This window comes from Echinops telfairi, unplaced genomic scaffold (genome assembly GCF_000313985.2).
Source record: "Echinops telfairi isolate 266 unplaced genomic scaffold, ASM31398v2 ScPeMD7_8;HRSCAF=38, whole genome shotgun sequence".
Taxonomy (NCBI): domain Eukaryota; kingdom Metazoa; phylum Chordata; class Mammalia; order Afrosoricida; family Tenrecidae; genus Echinops; species Echinops telfairi.
Window position 1 is genome coordinate 15,526,374 of NW_022103905.1, and position 6,357 is coordinate 15,532,730.

Below are 6,357 nucleotides of genomic sequence, written 5' to 3' on the forward strand. Positions count from 1 at the left end.
GGTTTGTGCATTGATTTTCTTCTTACCAATATCATACCACCAAAGACTTTGAGACCATTTAGCACCATGGGCCTAATGGTAGGGTCACCCTTCTCAAGTGGATGTGAAGATAGAGCTATTCTTTGGGTTGGGTTCCTGTCCTCAGCTGCTGAAAACCTTTTTTTTGGGGGGGGGTAGCTTAGTTGAGAAAATGCCCGCCTCTTCCAGAGAATCTCCTTCGATGCTGCAGAATCTCCTGCTGCAAATGCCTTCTCGGGACTCACTTGGTGCTCACCAGAGCCGTAGCTTTAAACATTTCCTCAAAGTCCCCTCTGCAGGTTACTTCTGCAAAGAGTAGCTTCTGGAAATTGTCACCATGCTTGAGTGGATGTATTTGTTCACTCACCTTTTTTACTTTTAATCAAAATCTCAGATACCAAGAGTTGTGGTAAGGAGTCGATTGTAGTCTGACTGTACTTGGATGGGACTGATCCAGAAGTGGCGGCTGTGTCCATATGTAGAGTAGTGACTAGATACAAAACAATGAACACAGCACATAGATAGACATAGACTTTGTTATAAGTAATATTGAGTATGTTCCGGTAAATGTATCCTTATTGTAAAAAAATACTACTTTTTTTAAACCAAGTTTTCCAAAGACAAAGTAGATCTCAAACCTAAAGGAATGGGATATTCTTGTAACAGAGTCCGTAACTTCAAAATGATTAGCCCACTCCTGAAGGAAAAACGGCTGGGATTTAAGTTGGTCCACTTAAAATTGTTTTATAATCAAAACATACAAAACCTCAAGGGTCAGGATTCCAGAGATCAGAGCTACCTTTTTGATAAACTCGTAGTTAAAGTCTTGGAGACTAGGAGCAAGATCGTTTCTCACATGTATGCTTCACAAAAACTAGGTTAGATTTTTACTCAATATTGGTGTATCTATTAGTATATGTTTCTTAAAAGGTCCAACTGTGGTAATAAAAAAAAAGAATTATAAAGTAGAAAAAGCAAATAATACTTTTTGAAACATTCCTTTGGCCTAAAATATTTGGCCTAAAATGTTTTAGGTGACCTCTACCCTAGATTCCCATAGTCTGTAATGGAAGTGGCCCTTGATGATGACTGAATTGGGGCTTAGCATCTGCCATATCTTCTGATGCCAGAGTCTGACTTTTCTAATAGTAGAAACTACCTACCAGATAAGCCAAGGGATCTGCCAAGGTAAGTCAGCATACCAAGCCAGAGTCAGGTGCACCAAGAATCCCGCAGTTCATGTGCACCTGAGCCAGGGAATTGGAATCGGAGGTCAGCGTGTGTCAGACCAGGGCCCAGGCTGACTCAGACGAGGCAAGAGGGGTGGGCTGGTTGAATCAGTTGTTTTCCTGGTACTCCCCGGTAGGGTTAGGCTCAGCTGTGCTGAAATCTGAAAATTCATCTCCTGAGGAGAGACGCTTGTAGGTCTGGCGAAGGCTCTTGGCCCAGGTCAAGCTTTGCCTCCCTCCTTGCCCCCCTATACTAGGTAACCTGGAGAAAAGAGTGTAGGGTCCTGTGATATTGTGTCTTTCTGTGTGGGAATGGGAAGGGTCACAGAGCCAAGGAGAAGGGAAGAGAGGGAAAGGGAAAGGGGGTGAATGGTGGTGAGGAAAGAGTGAGAATGTAAGATTGGAATGCAAGATAGGCACTGGTCATTTCTAAAAGAAGTAAGCTATTCTTTGGTTGTTTCTGCACCATCCTAGCCATTTCCCTGAGGCCCCCTTGATCGGTGGGAATGAGTGAGAACAGGTGGTCAAGAATGCCTTTCCCATGTTCCCAAGTCACCGTATGGCTATTGGCGGTTTGGAGGAACCCAGAGCAGGTACCGGTCTTGGCAGAGTGGTGAGCAGAAGGACTCTTGTTTTGTCCGCAGTGGGCCGGACTGCGTTGAATTTGAGGGACTGTGAGACATCCCAGGAGAGGTGTCTGGCACAAGGCAGAGGCAGCGCGGAGCTATGGACATTGCTTGTCCACCAGAAGCTCTTAGAAGAGAGGCAGGCTGTCTGAATTCTGCACCAGTTTCCTGTTCCTGATGAGAGGGGATGTTCTAGAACTTCCTACAACTTTCACAGCCGTGTCCCCTTGGGTCCACTCCCCTTGTTTGAGGCGTTGTAGAAACAATTCACTTCTCGAGCACTATTTCTCCAACCCAGTTCAACCTTTCTGCTGCAAACCAGGCCTTGAATAGAGGACAGCATTCTATCTCTTGAGGTAGCTTTGAACCACCCACCTTGCAGTTCCACTCTTAGACTGGCATACCTCATTAAAATCCATTTTTGTTTCACAAGTGTTCTTAGGAATTCCAAGGACTTAGAATTCTCTGACACTTAGAATAATGTGTCATTAGTTGTTGCTAAATAATAGTTGTTGCTAAATAAAAAATCCATTTGGGTTTTTTCTTTTGTCCAGGATATTACAAAGTTCTCAAGATGGCCTGAGTTGTGGTAGGTATTATATGGGACTGAGTGATTAGAATTGTGATTAGGCCCTGGCTTTGTACGTTGAAAAGTTTGCCTTTGCTCACTTTTTGTGTGTGGTGGTTTTGGTATCATCTAGTCAGTTCCGACTGATAGCCCTACAAACGCGGCACCGTCCTCCTCATAATTAGTGCCATTGTGACAGCCGCTGTGTCAACCCATCTCCTGGAAGGTCTTCCTCTCTTTCAGTGACTTTCCACTTTACCTGCTTTTTTACTGTTCGCTCTAGAAGTAAAAGTCTTGTGTTCTGCCCAGATCAAGTAAGGTTAGGTACAAGTTGAAATGCTGTCAAACCAAAAACCAAGCAGAAACTCTGTTACCATGAGTCATTTCTAATTCAGAGACCCTATAGGGTTAGAACTGCCCCATAGGGTAAATCTTCACATCTTTCTCCCCCAGAGCAGCTGGTGGGTTAGTAAAGTCACCAACCTTTTGGTTAGCAGATGAGTGCTTAGCTGGGCTACCAGCACTCGCCCAGCTGCTGCCAGGCTGGGCTGGGGGAACCAGAAGGTGTTACATAGCTGTCCACCGAAAAATGTCTCCAGTTTCCTGCAGTCTCTGGATGTAGTTTCCAAGTGTGGAAATTCTTTGTCAAGGAAAACCATTTTTATTAAATCCTCCAGTAATCAGGAAATAGCCTTTTTCTCCTGGGGCCATTAGAGTTTGCTTTTCTTCCTCACAATTGCAGTTGAAGAATGAGTTTGAGGCTGTGGCAGGCTGCAGGGCCCCAGGAGGCTGATAAGGCCACAGGTTCCTGGTGTAAGGGCTCTAAGTCAGCCCCGCCAGATTCACGACCCGCCTCTCCCCAGTGACGGGGGAGACTGGCAGGCGGGGCTGCTGCCTTCTCTTTGTGTTTCTGCTCTCCAGCGCTGTGTCTGTCCCAGATTTCATGTGAACAGGATTGAGTTCCTGGAAATCATGATTCTAAGAGGCACTGATTTGATGAGAAGGGATTAAACACAAAGTTCTTTGAACATATCGGTGCCCACTTGGCAGTTGTTCTCTTGTCACAAAGACGTACGTAATCTCTGTTAAACCCTCTGGTGCAGTGGCTGTACACTGCTAACCGGAAGGTTGGCAGTTCAGACCTACCCCGGTGACTCTGTGGAAGAAAGTCTTGACACTGTTCCTGCAAGCATTCCAGGCTGTAAAACCCCATGGCACAGTTTTTCACGTCCCTATCTCTTCACGATGTCCTATGAGCCAGCTTGACAGCATCTACAACAGCAACTTCACACACCCAACATTGTTTGAAAGTCTATGAAGGATGCAGAAGGCATCACAGGGAAGGCGGTTTATCTTGGGAGCATTTGTAATAAAGACAACATTGGCAATTACCTAAATATCCCAAAATAAAAATTGTTGTACATCTGTACAGTGAAATACCACATAGCTGCTTACAATTAGGCTTTTAAAAGTTTTTTGACATTTGGGGCTGTGTTTTAGGCTAAGTTCTCTGGCCAAGTTGACATAAAACCTTAACCATCACAGAAGGAAAGGCTCATGACCTAGCACTAAGTGAGAATAAGCAGAGCCAGTAGAGCTGTTGACGCAGCCTGATTTGATAACATGGGTGATACTCTGTGGTGGGTGTTCGTTACCTCCCAGCATGGTCCGCCCTTGTTCTCGCAGTCAGAGGCCACTTTCCATGTGGCAGTCCCCCACTGTCTTTGGGAGGTCCTATCCCTGATCGTGCTGGTAGGGCCTGTGACCTTGATCTGAGCCACTGACCGTATTCCATCTCTCCATCACAGGGATTGGTTCAGGGGTGGCACATGACCTAAATAGGTCCCATTAGAGTTTATCTCACACTTCATGAAGTCGACTGGAGCTAAAGCTCCTCTCTTGTGGATCCGTGCAGCCCTGTAACTAATTCTGGCCATTGGGATGTCAGAGAGAGTGTTAGGTGGGATTTGAAGGCAAGGTCTTTTAGACGGAGGGACTCCTTTACTAGTAGTTCACTTCTCGTTCTGGCCATTGCCCTAGATTGAGACAGCCCTAGCTGGGGCTCCAGAACTGTCTCGAGAGTGGCGAAAGAGAAGAATGGCCTTTCATCAAGTCCAGGCTTCCCACTTCTTGATTCTTTTTTATTTGAGAGGCCAACCTTCGCTTTTTACAGCTGTTTTGTATCTGTTACTTACGTACGAACAAACTTTGGAGGCCTTTGTTAGGGAGCGTGGAGAAACTAGAGAGTGACCGGCACAGGCTGGAGTGAGTAGAGTGACTCCAGCCACCTGGGTCTGCGTGGCAGGCGGCTAGGCCTTTGTATGGATGGCTTCAGCACAGTGGAGTCAAATGTTCCTCGCAATCTTGAAGGGTCATGACTGTGTGACAGTTTGTAATTTTGCCGAGGTATGAATCAGAATCACCTGCGTTGTGAGGTCGATGGCCCAGTGGAAAATTGATTTGAAAAAAGCCATCACTGTTTATAAGAATTTCTGTGAATGAATCTGTAGATATCAATTGTAGTGACAATTAAATGTAACCTTTATTTTGGATGAATTAAATGAAGCATCTCTTTCTAACAACAAAGTATTGCACAATTATTACTAGAACATTTGTGGAGTCCTTGAATTTCATTTTAAGAATAAGAAACTCACACCCACAACAGAAACATGGGTAAAGGGAGACAGCGGACAGTGTCAGATATGAAAATAACAATAATGTATCATTTTCAGGGGTCCATAAGGATGGGGGAGGGAGGGAAAAAAAGAGGAGCTAATACCAAGGGCTCAAGTAGAAAGAAAATGCTTTGAAAATGATGATGGCAAAATACATACAAATGTGTCTGACACAGTTTGTGTATGGATTGCTCTAAGAGCTGTAGGAGCCCCCAGTAAAGAAAGAAAGGAAAGAGACTCCTGATCACATGTAAGTCGCTCATGAACTGCTGAAAGCTCTGATCATCTTGTGGAGCCTGTGCATAGACCAAGTGTAGTCATTTGGACAGTCCAGGGAACGCTGCATGGCTTTAAGTCAGGAAAGGTGTGTGTCCTTCCATGCTCTCTTCTTCATGAACTAGCTATCGTTTCCAGACTCCCCATGCTAGTCGTGACCTGCAAGACACTAGGGTTGAGCTAATGTGGGGGCTGCACATTACCTAGTCAGGGTTCCAGGGTATATCTGTGTTCCCATTGTGGTGGGTGCAATTGAGTTTATAGCTGGCTAAAGGTCCTACTGAGTCATGAATCTTCCATTCTATACTCAGTCCCCTAAAAATGGAAAGAGAAGGAAACACAAGATATTTCACTTGCAGGATTTCTCCACCATTGGAAAGTGGGGCGTTCCTTTAAAACTTCCCGTAAGCAGAAATGATGTAAAGCACAGAAGTAATTACCATTAATAATTTATAGGAGAACATGTTTTGAATGTTTCCAGACCCCCAAAATAACTTACCAAATTAGATCAAATATCACGTAAACCCTAAAGAACACTGACATGTTGTGTTCACTCGTCAGTTGGCAGAGTTGAATGCCAGGGTGGCTGGGTGCTGAGCTACACCGAGTGTAGTTTCCAGAGTAAGAGCTTGGCGGTGCCCTCGCTGGCTGAGGTACGAGCTCTCCCTTCCCTGACTCGCTGTCAAACACCAGATGCCACTGTCTGTCAAGGAAAGTGGGTACTAATGTAGGCCTTTTGTAGAAGCAAAGTGGTGCAAAGGTGAACCCCTGAAAATCATGGATACCTGGTTCTCTTTTCATTGAGTTAAATCAGGCCTGTCATGGCCCCTTGTTTCTGCCTATTAAGATCATTTTGACCTTGGGTCTGTCATTCAGGACTTGGCCTTCCTTTGCTGGCTCCCTGTCAGCGGCATACTCGATATGTGTGCTTTCTGTGTCATGATGTTTATGGAAAACAGAGTCCT

General features: G+C 45.1%; 1 protein-coding gene and 1 pseudogene across 5 annotated transcripts in view; both read left to right on the forward strand.

Moving 5' to 3' along the window:
• Nucleotides 1–1,527, forward strand: part of LOC105979209 — a 2,937-nt pseudogene extending 1,410 nt beyond the window's left edge.
• CGNL1 (cingulin like 1) overlaps nucleotides 1–6,357 on the forward strand; it is a 111,421-nt gene that overhangs the window by 41,953 nt on the left and 63,111 nt on the right. The window lies entirely within an intron of this gene.